General features: G+C 37.8%; 1 protein-coding gene and 1 pseudogene across 3 annotated transcripts in view; both read right to left on the reverse strand.

Moving 5' to 3' along the window:
* Positions 1–15680, reverse strand: part of PARD3B (par-3 family cell polarity regulator beta) — a 1005179-nt gene that overhangs the window by 134044 nt on the left and 855455 nt on the right. The gene's annotated exons all lie outside the window — the stretch shown is intronic.
* LOC125911764 (40S ribosomal protein SA-like) lies at positions 3645–8842 on the reverse strand (annotated as a pseudogene).

The following is a 15680-nucleotide window of genomic DNA, read 5'->3' on the forward strand; positions in this document are numbered from 1 at the left end:
TAGTGGTATCAACTTTTGTTGTTGTTGTTCAAAAAAAAGGAATAAATAATTTAATCTCAAATACTGGCATTCAAACGAAAACACCCAAAAGCACATACTCTAAAAACTTTCACGCAAACTAGTTTCGGGTGCAGGTCAATGGGGATGATATCCTTTATCAGAGAAGTTAATATTTAGTTAAAATATTACCAATCCACAAATAATACATGATTTTAATATAATGGCCTTTATATCAAACGATGGGATAAATAGAGCCATTGAGACTCTTAATTGAATGGGGTGTGGTGGGAAACATGGATTAGTTATTTGCAGTGAAAAACCTTTTCTTGGCAGGTTTGTGACAGTGCTCGAGAAAAGAAATCCAAATTTATGTCTACTCATATGTGGAGACGGAGCATCAGAGCATGTTGCTAACGTGCAAGCGGCTTCTCAGAGAGCAGCAAGAGGTCAAAACAGGGACCCTGCTGCAGGCCCAGGGCGGCAGTCACAAAACCAGCATGACCAAAGAAAGCCGTACTCTCCCTTCCAGGAAACAGAGCCCGAGCGAGGCTGTGGGATGTTCTGGCCCATTAAGGCATGAGCTTTCTTGGCCATCTCACTGATAGGACGACATGACAGCTGAAACTTCAGAAGGTCTTAAAAAGATTTGCTGCATATTTATTTTAAATGATTAAAACAATGCCAACGAAGCACTGCCTTTTTCTGGTCTGCACCCTCGCTAGTCACAGTGTGGTCCCGGGGCCAGCAGGGCGAGCTGCACCGGGAGCTTGTTAGAAATGCAGAACCTCAGGCCCACCCTGGCCCTCTGGAATCAAAATCTGCATCTTAACAAGATCCCCTGGTGGTTCCCATGCAGTGCTTGAAAAGCCAAGCTTTGCCTTTGTAGAAATACGGTCTCTGTCACAGCTGCTTCCTTTCTGTATGGAGAACCCCACGGAAGGTGACCTCCCGCATCTTACTTTGCTTATGAAAAGAGCACCAGCGAGTTGGGGATCCTGGTTGGAGGTAGCTTCCTACCCATCACTGGTCAATTAATGCAGCTTTTAGCTGCAGTTATTGGACATCACTGCTCCCCAGATGCTTCTGGCGTCTACAAACAAGTTTTTACCCCATCCTTTCCATGGCACCGGTTTTCTCCCGGAAGTACCTATTTTCTTTCCTTTTGCATCAAGTTGATTTTTGCCAGAATGGAAAAGCTTTGAATTATCAGTTTTTCTAACGTGAACCACTAATGCCTTTCTTAAAGCAGAAGGTGCTTGCCACTCAAACGCCCGTAATTGCAGCAAGAATTGCCTCTGGCCTGGGGACTGTTATTCAGCAGCACTATTACTTCCCACAAGGAAAGGTTATAGATTTGGACTTTTTGCACACGGGGGAACAAAAATGAGACAGGATTCCAGAGAAAGAAAAATAATTTTTAAAAAAGAATTCGATAGTCAACAGCACAGTGGTTAAGTGTCTAGGCTCTGCGTTCGGGGTAACTAGGTGTAAATCTTGGCCCAGCCCTGATGATATCAGGCCAGTTCCTTGTCTCCTCTGCAACTAGGGTTCCTCATTTGAACCTTGGGGACAGTCCTAGTACCACCTGGTCAGGTGGTCAGAAGGTGAGGTGATACATGCAAAGCAATCACTACAGCATCTGCCACAGCAAATTCCCACTAATGTGTAGTGTTGGCTATTATTATTCATAATCCTTAATTTTATTTCTTATCAACATACATAGTTTGGTTTCTGAGTGACATTAGGCCAAACTTCAGTTGCATTCAACTAAATATGTAGATGTAAATGTAGCAAAACAACTTCTTTAAAACATGCTGAAATGTCAAATTGCTCTCATTGTCTATAGACCAGGAGGAAAACTATCTGACTTACTAGAAATATAACAAAATCCTACCATTGCAATGGTGCAGGTACACAGCCTCAGCATTATAAGGTACACTGTTGAACCTAGAGCAGCCCAGTGTCGACTAATTAACTTTTCAAGACCTCCAAGGGGTCTCATGGGTGTTTTCCAGGTTTCACCAAGCCAAAGAAGGCTGGAGAAGAGGAAATGGGATTAACTTCTTGATTGGAAGGGTGATTAAACAAACACTGGAACAGGATACCAAGGGAGGCTGCAGGATTTCTATCTCTAGGGAACTTTTAAACAGGAGACACAAGTGTCTGGCCTACATGATTCGGGTCTTCTGCCTGGAAGCAGGCAATTGAATGAACTCAAAAGAAAAATTATCTTTAATGTTCATGTTTTTTTAAAAAACAGGCAGAATTAATTTCCTTTCCAACTTATAGGAAAATACACTCCTGACTGCCCTCCACCCCGAGGTTCCTAGCTCCCCTCCTTGACCACTCTAACTGTCCTTAGCATGGCCGTGATTTACTTGTTCACATGCCTGTGTCTCCTCCACGAGACAACATGGTCCCTGAGGTGAGGGCACGGTTGTTGCATAGGCACACATGGACACCTGATTCAGAAGAGGAGTGGGGTAGCCATTTAATTGCACAGATGGGAAGGCAGTTAAAAGAGTCTTTGAGAAGTGCCAGGGTGGCTCAATTGATTGGGCAACTGACTCTTGATTTTGGCTCAGATCATGAGCTCACAGTTCGTGAGTTTGAGCCCCACATCGGGCTCCATGCTGACAATGAAGAACCTGCTTGAGATTCTCTCTGCCCCTCCTATGATCTCTCTCTCTCTCTCTTTCTCTCTCTCTCTTTCCCTCTCTCAAAATAAGTAAAATAAACTTGAAAAAAAAAAGAGAGAGAGAAAACATTAAAACATATAAAAGAAATAAAAGAACTTTTGATATTTTCCTACACACAACTTTGAGGTAGCTGATTCATTCATTTATTTATTCAATATTTATTGAGGTGAGCTATGACAAATGAATTAAAAAAATAGTTTTATACCACCTCCCATGCACAAGGTAAACCTTCCCCTGAAGAACCCATGGTAGAGCCAGAAGTACACAATCCATTCTTGTACCTCCATGGAGCTAGCAGTTTTAGATTTAAAGAAGTATCCACTACGGGGGTGTCTGGGTGGCTCAGTGGGTTAGGCATCTGACTTCAGCTCAGGTCATGATCTCGTGGTTTGTGAGTTTGAGCCCCACATCAGGCTCTGTGCTGACAGGTCAGAGCCTAGAGCCTGCCTCAGATTCTGTGTCTCCCTCTCTCTCTTTCCCTCTCCCCCTCGCACTCTGTCTCTCTCTCTCTCAAAAAGAAATACACATTAAAAAAAAAAAAAAAGAAGTATCCACTGCAGGTTGAAAACAATATACTGCAAATCTTGGCCTCTCTCACAGAATTAGAATAGCTTCTTAAAAACCCCATGGGTTTTACCTACTCTAACTCAGAACCATGCAACACGTAGAAAAGAAAGAAAATATGGCTGGCTACCTGAGATGAAGGTTTTAGTACAGATCCCTTCAATCTAACACTTAGCACTAGTCCATTTTCCTACTTGGTAGCTTTTATTCCAAAGGAACATCCCTGAGGCTACCGTTACGGCTGCATGGTGTGTGAGAAGGGTGGGTTTTCCTCCTTCAGGAGGCCCGCTTTGTGAAAATGCTCTCTTGGTAAACAGAAAGGCCACAGTCTATCAGGATTTCAGTTCAGCATGCAAGTGACTGGCCTATAAACATAATTTTTTAACAGCTTTTCTTCAGCAACTCTGACTGTTTAATTAATCTTCAGCCATTAACCATTCATTTAAAATGCCACTTACGAAATCTTAATTTTGCACATTATCAGCTGGTTCACAAATAGCTAACCATGAGCAGAAGCATAATGATCTCTCTCTCCCTGTTCTTAGAACTTACCAAGCTTATAGCCAATTTTGGCTTCTTAATTAACCATATGCATATAAGCACTTAAATTAAATGACAGTTTTTTTTTTCTCAAGAATTAATGTGCAGTGAAATGTTAACACTGACATCATTCTGCTATCTTTTGAAGGGCTTGAATGCAGGGCCTTGGCCAGGCACTGGACAGGCCACAAGTACTCTGGATGCCCAAAGGTGATACAGGTGTGAGAATGGTCCTCAGACCAGTTGAGTTCCCCTTGTTGATTTTACTCTTGCAATGATATTATGCATGCATTGTTCAAATTCTTCAACTTTCATCTTTTAAGAAAAATAGGAGAGGTCATCCCCAAGACATTCTTTAGCACTGGGCATTCAGACACAACAAATCCAGCAGCATATTCCTTTTCCGTGGTTGACCCCAATTAGGTGAGTCAGTTCAAACCAAATAAGAGGGCAGGGAAAGATATTCAGGGCAAAAAAATAATTGTCAGCTGATGCTAAAATGACTTTTTCCTCTAACTAGGCCTCTGATTATTAGAGCCTACAGGGAAATTACTTGCAATTTTACAGGTGTCAGCTGGGGTCGAGGCCCAAGCTAAAAACTGGGCACAGAATTGTTCAGGATGGTTCATCATAGAACAGGAAGGCTTTGACCCATGAGCCAGTGCCTGGGTCATAGCTGAGATTTGATGGATAGCCCCCATCAAAACCAGCTCCAGTCTTTAGGGACTAGACTATGAGTCTGTAATTGATTTGATTGGTGGCAGTAATAAACATTATATTTTGGAGAATTATGGTAATCTTGGGCATTTTTCTTTTTCTTGTGTCCAAATACAGAGATCCCAAGGACAGGCCTAAAAATAATCACAAATGAAAGTTGTGTTGCATCATCTACTAAAACTCCATGCTCCTGGAATGAGGAAAATTGTTAGAGGGTTTATTAAAATGTTTTACAACACTGTGGGAGTGAAAATGGGAAAAATAGCAGACCGTTTTCTGAATCACAATGTGAATTGAGGTAAAACACCTCTGAATTCATTAAACACGTAGTGTAGGAGACACGTCGGTGGTTATGAGCCTCGTTTTAGCTATACTATACCTGTGCAAATTACTGAAGCTCGTTTTGACTGAGAATTCATGTGCAGGTGTCAAAAAAAAAAAAAAAACCCACAACCAAACAAACATTGACTGTAATTAGAAACATAAATGTACTGATTGACGAAAGAACTTAGAACCAAACATGCGCATAAACAATTTGAGTCTCAGCAAACTTGGCATTTTGTAATCCTGTTAGCAATTCAGTTTTTAATCCAAGTAAGTACTTAAAATACAAGCATATCTTGACTCTGCAATTTCTGAGGCTGGATTCCAAGAGAATGACAATTTAGCCTCCTGGAAGACCTTTCAGGCTGAAAGGAATCATGATAGCTTTCCAAAGAACAATGTATAAAATTCACTAAGCTACATCCATTCTGTGATTCCTTCACTGATCATCAATTCATCTAATAAACATGTATTGGGTACCTACTATGTGCTAACCTCTGGGAATGCAGATATTGAAGGTAAGTGTTGCTCACAAAAAGGTACAGTCTGGTTAGGCCAATGTGCAGTCACACACAGAGTTTAGTTTTGATTTTAGTATTTTCCCTTTCAAAAACTCCCTGAGCATTTTCCTTTGAGTTAAGAAAGTAAAGGTGACTGTCAAATTGTTGAAAGAAGGAAGACAACTTAACCTAGTGACTCAACCAAGTATGGAACCCAGGCCACCGGTATCAGTGCCATGGGCAGCTTGTTAGAAATGTCAATTTTAGGGCTCCACCTCAGAACTACTCAGTCAGGAACTTGGTGGTTCAACAAGCCCTCTAGGTGATTCTGATGCCAAGCTCACATTTGAAAACCATTACCATGGATACTTAAACGTTGATCTTTAACTGCAGAAGCATACATGTGTCAGATTAATAAGGCGTCTCCTAGCCCTGAGAGTAAGTGAGGGGTTGGAAATGGGTTAGATTTCTGGGAGTGAGGATGCATGTCCCTGAATAGGCTGAGAATGATGGGTGCCCTGAGATGTGGTGAGGAAAAGGGGGAACCTTTTCTATATTGTGATCTGTGCTACGGCATACCTCTTGGGCCAGTGAAGAAAAGGTACCACACAGACTGATTAACTCATCCTCTTTGTTCTCTGTCTGGTGTTGGCAAGAGAAATTTCTTTCCTTCTTCCCACATGCCAACCTTTCCACATCAGGATTTCCCCCCATGCTGCTCTTCTGTCTGCAATGCTTTCGTTTCCCTTTCACCACCAAACTACTCTTGGCTACTCACTCTTCAAGTCCCAACTTAAATGTCACTTTCTCAGCTAATCTTTCCTGGATCCTTCACGATGTCAAATATGTTTCTAGCACCTGGTGCTTCTCCTTGGTAGTACTTATGATTAAGGAGTATTTAATATTTGTCTTCTCTAGTAGATCATAAGTTCCATGACATTAAGGACTTTGTCCAAATCTCACTCAATAAATATTTGTTGAACGAATGGGGATTTTTTTATTTATTTAAGAAACTGTTTCTTTTCTGTCAACCTTATTTCCAATTTGTTTGCCTTTGTAGAAGAGCAGCTTAAGATCACTTAGTGGTTGCTGCTAAGCATTCAGTGGTCTGAGCAGTGGAAGGTATAGACCAGTCTTCATTGGGGGGCTGAGCACTCCAGTCTTCAGTAGGGAACTTCATGCCTTCAGACCAGCCTGCAACTTCAGGTTGAGTAGCAATGAACTCAGGAGCAGGAGCAGTCCATTCACCCTGAAATTCCTCCTTGGACACAGCCTTTTCAGCAATGGCCTGCTCTTCCTTTTCAATCTCCTCAGGATCTCTGTAGAAGTAGAGATCGGGCATGACCTCCCAAGGGTGTTCATGGGCAATGGTGCCATGCATGTGCAGAACTTCCCAGGTCAGCATCCACCACATAAGACCCACTGAGTGAGCTCCCTTGTTGTTCAGGGATGGCAATGTCCACAAAGCACAGGGGAGAGTCAGTTACACAGACCAATGGTAGGCAGGTTAGCATAAGGTGCCTCTATGAGAGGCTGGTAGTCAGCCCTGGCATCAGGAACCACCATAGGCCTTGGCTCTCAGAAGGCTGCCTGGATCTGGTTAGTGAAGGTTCCAGGAGCAAAGTGGCCAGCAACAGGAGTGGTTCTAGTAGCAACAGCAAACTTCAGCGCAGCTCAGTGGCCAGTATTCCTGGATGACATGACGCTGACATTAGCTGGGTTTTCAATGGCAACAATGGCATGGAATGCCAGCAGAGACTTCTCCCAGGTGCCCTTCAGATTTAAGGTAGACACCACCACTTTTCTTTATTGATGTGCTCTTCCATCTGCAAGTCAAGGTTGGTGCCACCTAAGTGGGTTCCTGTTGCAAGGAATTTGAGGACAATCTCCTCCTTCATTTGCAGGACATTAAGGGCTCCTGCAAACTTGTGAAAGGTTCCCGTGAAGCAACAATGGGAACACAAAACAATGCCGTATGGACACTTCCCTAGGTGGAAAGGCCAAATGGGGAGTTATTAAATCATAAATTTTATGGAATTCAAATGAGTATTAAAGAACCATGTTTCCTAATACATCATCAGCGGTAATCCCCTTTTCTTATATTTTTAGATATTTCTATTTTCTACTTCCTTGCCTGATGGATCTAGTAAAGGAAAGGGCATCTTAACCAACAGTGGCAGAAAAATGAGAAAAGAAATGGCTAACATTTGTTTGAGCACTTAATATGAGGCAGCTAGTATTATAGGTTTGAGCTGCATTAACTCTTCAAGTATCTAAAAATTCTATGAGACATGGTATCATTTTTTACCCTGGAGGTGAAGAGAGGCTCTGAGGTGTTAGATATTCTAGTCAAGGACCACAGAGTGGTAGAATTCAGATTTACACCTACGATTCGTACCCAACTTCAAATTCTATGCTTTGACCACTAGAAGAAAGATAATCATCTCAAGAGAAGTAATAAACTGACAGTTAAATACTGTTCAAGGGGCACCACAATATATGCAAAAGGTCTTAATACTGAGAATATATTAACTGTTCAATGAATACTATTATTAGATACCATCATCATCATCATCACTTCCCTCATCCTTAGTCTTGAAAATCCTCATAAATATGCTTCTAGAGCCTAAAACCCACATCTGAACAGATTCTGGACATACTTTATTTGATAATAGTTAAGTTTGGAGAAATCCTCTCACAGACAAAAAAGACCCAAAAGGAAATTTATGAACTGAGCCTCTTCAAAAGTATAGACTCAAATGATATGAAAATTACCATTGAAGTCTACTGCTTTACATTTTTTGCTTCCCAGTAAATCGGTTTTGAGACTTGGAAATCACATACGCTTGTGAAAGTTGTTTTCCAGACTCTAAACTGGAATAAGGCACATTACAAGCCTTTTGGTACTATAATGTCCCAAAGTTCTAAAACACTTAGATCTATATCTGCTTCTTGTTCTTGGCATTTCTCAATTTTTGCTCACTTAAGTCCCCAGAAAAACCAGTTTTTAAGACACTTGCCAGCTTTCACCAATACCGGCCTCACTATCAAAATACAAAGGCAGGAACAAAGCTGCAGCAAGCAGAAGCCATGGTAGAAGTGGAGCGCCACCGGATTAATTTTTTTTATGGAAGAACGGAGACATTAACTGCAAGAGAAAACAAACCTATCCTTCCTCTTGCTCAATATGGTCCCTGAAATGGTGACGATGGCCTGGAGGGTCTCTGAGCGAGAGCATGGTAGGGAGAGACACTGTTTGGAAATGCTATTAATGTAAAGGTTCACAAGACCAATGCTCAAGAGCATAGAGTGACTGCTCTTCTGTGGGGCATCAACAAGAAAGACCAACATGAAAAACATTGAATGCTAATGCTAATGACCAATCTCTTCTACACCTTGCCCCAAATCAGTATATATTTAAATTCAAATCTGAAATTGCTTATGAGTGCCTACTCTGTACCAGATCCTATACATGTGGCCTTCATATATAGTAGTAAGTTTAGTCCATTAATAACAAAGTGTATTAACTATAAATTTACATTTATACGTTAATGTTACGTCATAACATTAACACTTAACATTAAAAATGGATATGGGAGTTCCATTTTTGACAATGGTAGAATAGTCTGCTGCATTCTCACTTTCATGAGAAGAACCAGAATAGCTGGACAAACATGAGGAAAAAACCTGCTTGAAGGCATTGGAGAATGAAAGGAGCCAGAACTTGAGGGACCAAGATTGATTCTGACATGTAGATAAGCACACTGAATCAAGCTTAATATCCTGTGGTACTTTTCTCTGCAAGTTTTTTGCTAATTCATAAGTGGCATAGAATCAGATGCTAAAAAAAAAAAGAAAAAATGAGAAGAGCTTAAAGGCTAAGGGACTTGGAGACTAAGAAGAGATTTTGACATTCTCATAAGATTGGCAAGATAGAAATTAGAGTCCATGGTCTACTTAGAAAGAAGGGTCTGGTAAACAACTCAGATTTATAGTTAGGAAAACAAAAAATACATCCCAGGAGTATGGGTAAACGACAAATAGAGTACCCTTTACAACAACTAAAATCCAGCTTCCAGTCATCTAAATCTCAGACGAGAATAAATCAATATGGCCCTAAACTGCCTGGCAGAAACAAAATAAGTCCTCTCTGGAAAAATAACATTGGCCTGACATTATTTCTACAATTTTCAAGCACTATGTCTAGCATTCAGTCAGTGTACACCAGGAGATAGGACCAAAGGACTGAAAACAAAGTGGAAAATCAAACAATAGCTAATTAAGATACTTACATGATTAGGCATGGTCTCAAAATAACTGTAATTGATATAGTCAAGAAAAAGATGACGAGATGGAGAATTTCATCACAGAAGTACAATCTCAGGGTAAATTAAATGGACATGTTAAAACTGAAAACTACCATAACTAAAAATAAGAGCTCAATAGATGGGTTTAATAGAAGATTGGACACAGCTGAAGGCAAGATCAGTACACTGGAAGACAAAGCATTCAAACATAATCAAACTGGATCAAAGGTTTAAAAAAAAGATGAAGCAGCACAGAACAGAGAGCAAAAAACATGTACCTGTATAAAAAGATCTAATATTTTTGCATCATTAGAATACCAAAAAAAGAGAGAATTGGACAGAAACAACAGTTGAAGAGATATTGGCTGAGAATTTTCCAAAATTGATGAAAGATAGATTTAAGAAGCTCTACAAACCCTTACCCAGTTTTAAACACAACAACACGTATGCACATGCACACACATGTAAAGCACATTTTAGTAAAACTGCTGAAAACCAAAGACAGGGGAAAACTTTAAAGCAAGTGAAGACAAAAAGGTACATTATCTTCAAAGGAGTAACTGACAACAGACTTTGGTGAAGACACTGAAAGCCAGAAACAATGGAATGCTATTTTTAAAATGTTGAAAGAAGAAAAAGATCTGATAACTAGATACCCAGAGAAAATACTCTCAAGAAGTAAAGAAAAAATTAATAAAAACATTTTTTAAAGGAAATGAAAACTGAGAAGATGTGCTACATTACAAGAAATACTAGGGAAGTCATAAAGGTTAAAAGGAATAATATTCTAGATGGCAGCAAAGATATCCAGAAGGAAATAAAGAAAAATAGATATAGTTAAATAGTTACCATATAAAACAATAATTACAGTGCACTTTATGGCTCAAAACATATGTATATTTAAAATACATGAAAATATAGCCTAAAAAATAGGAGGGGTTAAATGTTGTTGAAGTATTCCAAGTTCTACACATTGTTTAGGAAATGAAAAAAGTACAATAAAGCCTTGGATTGTGAGTAACTTGTTCTGCAAGTGTTCTGCGAGATGAGCAAACATTTATAATACATTTTAACTTGATAAATGAGTGATGTCTTGCAATGCAAGTAGTATGTGATGCTGAACTTCACATGATTACAACTGAACCAATGGTTCTTGTCACTCTCTCTTGCTGCGGGATTGTGGGTGATCATCTCCCATGCTTTGATGCTTCATCTCAGGCTGTTGTGTTAGGTAGAAATCAGTGATTTTTCAGAACTTTGGAAGGTGCCCACAACTGGAACTAGTGTATTTTTTGTCACTTCAAAGCATCTATGGACAGTCCTTTGCTTTTCCATAGAAGAGTAAACTTAGGAATTCTTTGCTTCATTCTAGGTCAGGCTGACTGCAGATATAGACTCTTTCCTCTGCTGCCTTATTGTCAGTTAAATTTAACATAGTATATGCCAAGAGTTTATTAATACTGTACTGTAGTCAACATCTGAGTGAGCATATACAATGGTCCCCATGCATAAAAAGATTCCATGGAGCCAACAGATAGCAGTGATTCTGTTAGTGATAGTGAAAGTCGTCCTATACAGTAACCCTCTTCTTTCTTGTCTCCCTCACACCAGCCACAAAAGTTTTTAAAGGTAAGTGCAGGTTTGTTTATTTTTCTTCATATTTTGCATTCTCTTTATTATTTTGTGTTATATCACAGTATTGTAATCATCTTTATATGAATATTTGGAATGAATCATCTGAGTTTCCATGATTTCCTATGGGGAAATTCACTTTGATATACAGGTGTTTTGGATTACAAGCATGTTTCTAGAAGGAATTATGCTCACAAACTAAGGTTTTACTACACTACTTTATTTTGAAATACAATAAATGAAGAATGCATCTTTTGAGTATTAAAGGAACTAAAAGGAGGGTAGAAGAATGCATAACAAACTCACAGAGGTTACATAAAATTGACTCATATAAAATTCTTGGTTAAAACATTTTAAAAAAGGAAAAAAAAGGAGAGAAAAATAAACATAGAATAGGTGGAAAAATAGAAAATAGAGAATAAGTTAGAGATTTAAACCAAATTATATCTGTAGTATCATTAAGTGTAAAACAACTAAATACTACAATTAAAATATAAATTGACTGGATATCAAAACAAAATCTATTATATGCCTCTTTATAAAAGACATACTTTAAATGCAAGGATCCAGAAATGTTGAAAATAAAAAGATGAAAAATATATACTTAACAAATATTAAGCAAAAGAAAGATGGTACAGCTATATCAATATCAGACAGAGTAGACTTTGAAGCAGTAGTCATTACTAAGAATAATGTAATAAAGGGTTAATAATGTAGTAAAGGGTCAATTCTCCAGGAATACATGACAACCATACAGTTTTATGAAACTAATAACAAGGTTCAAAATATAGAAAGCAAAAGTTGACAAGACTAAAAGGAGAAATGAATACATCCACAACCATAGGAGGTTATTTTAATTTTAAAACAGAAAGTAAAAAATCTACGGAGCATATTCTGTGACCAAAATGTGATAAAATCAAGAACGACAACAAAAAGGAAAATCTCCCATTATTTGGAAATGAAACAACACACTTCTAAATAATCCACGGATCAAAGAAGGTTCAAGGAAAATTAAAAAACAAACAAACATTGAACTGAATGAAATACAAGCACAGTATGTCAAAATACATAGGATACAGCTGAAGCAGAGCTGGAGAGAAGTTTATAGCATTAATGTTTCCATTAGAAACATTCCATAAATGTCTCCATTAGAAAAAAAAGAAAGTCCCAAATACAAAATCTAAACTCCTTATTTAAGAAACTAGAAAAAAGAGAGAAAAAAGACAACAAAGCAAGTATAAGGAAGGAAATAATAAAGAACAGAAATCAATAAAACTGGAAACAAAAATAATAGAGGAAATTAATAAAACAAAATAAATAGTTGGTTATTTGAAAAAGTCAATCAAATTGACAGCTCCAACAAGACTGACGAAGCAAAAAAAAGAGAGAGGACACAAATTACAAATGTCAGAAATGAAACAGAGGGTGATATAACAGGGTCTGCGGTTCAATAAGGGAACATTCTATCAACAGAACAATAAGGAAATGCTAGGAACAACTCCATATGTAAATTTGACAACTTAAATGGACCAACTCCTGGAAAGGGGAAGCTACCATGATTCACACAACATGACATAATTGGAGTAGTCTTGTAATTATTAAGGACATTGAATTATAATTAAAAACCTCCCAAAAAAGAAATCTCTAATCCTAGATGGTTTCTCTGGAGAATTCTACCAAATGTTTAAAGAAATAACACCAGTTATATACAATGTCCTCCAGAAAAAAAAGAGGTAACACTTCCCTTCCCATTCAATGAAGCCAATGAATCCTGGTATCAAACCCAATGAGAGTACAAAACAAAAGAAAACAAAACAATAGACCAATATCTTTCATGAACATAGATGTAAAAATTCTTATTAAAATATTAGCAAATGAAATTAAGTAATACACAAAAAGAATTACATATCATGACCAAATAGGTTTTATTCCAGGATGCAAGGCTGGCTCAATGTTTGCAAAACCATAAATGTAATCTAAAATGCTAACAGGCTAGAAAAGAAAAATCATATGATCATATAAGATGAAGCAGAAACATCATTTGACAAAACTCAACATCCATTTATGATGAAAAAAACCCTCATAAAACTAGAAACCAAGGATAATTTCCTCGATTTGATAAATATATATACAAAAAAACCTAAGTGTAGCATGATATTCAATGGGGGAGAGATCGTATGCATTTCTCCTAAGATCAAGAAGAAGTCAAGAATATTTGTTCTCACATTGCTGTTCAACATAGTACTGGAAATTCTAGCCAGTGCAATATGGCAAGAAAAGGAAATAAAAGGCCCAAAAGATATAAAAAGAAGAAATAAAGCTTATGTTCACACAAAAACCTGCAGATGATTATTTATAGAGTTCTAGTTGCAGTAGCACCAAACTGGAAACAACTAAAATTCTCTCAATAGGTAAATGATTGAACGAATTGTGGTGCATCCATACCATGGAATATTACTCAGCAATAAATAGGAATGAACTACTGATACCCGTGAGAGCTTGGATGGATCTCAAGGTCAACAGGTTATGTGAAAAAAGCCAATCTCAGAGGTTACATTGTTCCCTATTTATTTCATTCCATTTAGGTAGTATTCTAGAAATGACAGAATTATAGAGCTGGGAAACAGATTAGTGGTTGCCGAGGGTTGGGGATGGTGGAAAGAAAGGTGTGTAACTATAAAGGGATAGCATGGGGAATATCTCTGTGGTGATTAAATAATTCTGTATCTTGTCAAATTCCTGGTTTTCATATTATACTATAATTAATTATATTGATGTAACTATAGTTACACTTCACTAAGAAAACTTAGTGAAGAGTACAGGGATTTCTCTGCACTATATTTGCAACTTCCCGTGACTTTATAAAAAGTTCAGAATAAAGAGTTAACAATAACTATGACTATATAAAATGTGACTATATGTAATAACTATAAGCATATGGTTATGAAAAAATAAATAAAAATACATGAAGTCATATTGGCCCACCAAATTAAAAAACAAAACCAAAAACTACTAAATGGAGAAGAAAGAGCTGTTTAGAATTTTCTACCCAACTTCAGTTCATTCCTAGGTGATTCCTAGTAATCTTAATGATAGAATGATGTAAATGCCTAGATACTAGCATATATAATATTAACTTAAGCTTGAATGATTCTTATTAACTGACAGATGCTTTTTTGTATATATCTGTATATAGTATGTATATATGTAGTTAAATCCTTGTAACAGTCTTATGTAGGCACTATACTTATGCTCACTTTATAGATGAGATAACTAAGCTAGTGAGAAGCTACAAAATCAGTAGAGAAAGTGGCATAAGAATATCCAGTCAGGCTTTGCTCTGGCTCGGGCCCAGACCACCTACTGACCTTGATGTAGAAAGTCCACTGTATTTGCATTGAAGAGAATATTCCTCCTAGCCTTGTGCTCAGAGATGTTAGCAATTTGGAAAGTGAGAGGCTGAGTAATGACCAAGTTTGAGGGAATCCAGAGTGCTTGCTCGGGATTAATTAAAATTCTGTGTAAAGTTACATCTCTTGAATTCTATTTCTGGATGGGTTCATATCAATCCTCAGTCAGCTCTCCAGAGGGGATGGTATTCCACCACATATAAATATTAAAACATCTCTTTAAGATGTTGGATATTTAGGAGTACTAACATTAAAACTATCTTTTACTGCCCTTTCTCATCCCGCTGATTATTTAGTGTTTGAAAAGATAAATACAGGAAAGCAATTGACCTAACAATGGCCTATACCTGGTTACACATTGCATTAAATACAGAAATTATAAAGAGGGCACTTTGGAATCTGTCTTTAACATCAGCAAAGACTGTAATGAAAAGGTATGTGGCTTAGCCTAATAGATTAATGCAAACCACAGGTCACAAGAGGCCTGGAGTAAGTGTGGTAGATTAACACAAATCTAGCACTACTACAGAGAGGTAAGTCAAGGCCCAAGGATTCTGATATGTCTTTGTACCTCCATAGCCTTGAGTAGAGTGCTTTGTACATGATAGGCATCTAATATTCTTTTAATGGAATGAATGAATGAATGAATGAATGAGGGACAGAAGGATGTCTGGCAGGTGAGGAAAAACAGGCAAGCTTTTTGCATGGGCTTAGTGGCTTTGACCATTTTTTACTGTAATCTACAGTAACAAATGAATTTTGCATCATGTCCCAGTACTCAGCTACATACATACCCTCTATATATATGCACGTGTACATTTTACATACACATAGAATCTAATTAAAATTATTAAATAATTCTTGTACTTATTATAAGCTATGCAGTGATCTTTTCTATCCTATTTTCTTAAAAAAATGTTGATTGATTTCAAGGTGTACTCATAAGTTACAACCTGCAGTTTGAAGAACCCAGCATAGGTGGAAGCT

The sequence above is a fragment of the Panthera uncia genome (genome assembly GCF_023721935.1).
Source record: "Panthera uncia isolate 11264 chromosome C1 unlocalized genomic scaffold, Puncia_PCG_1.0 HiC_scaffold_3, whole genome shotgun sequence".
In the NCBI taxonomy this organism is placed as follows: Eukaryota; Metazoa; Chordata; class Mammalia; order Carnivora; family Felidae; genus Panthera; species Panthera uncia.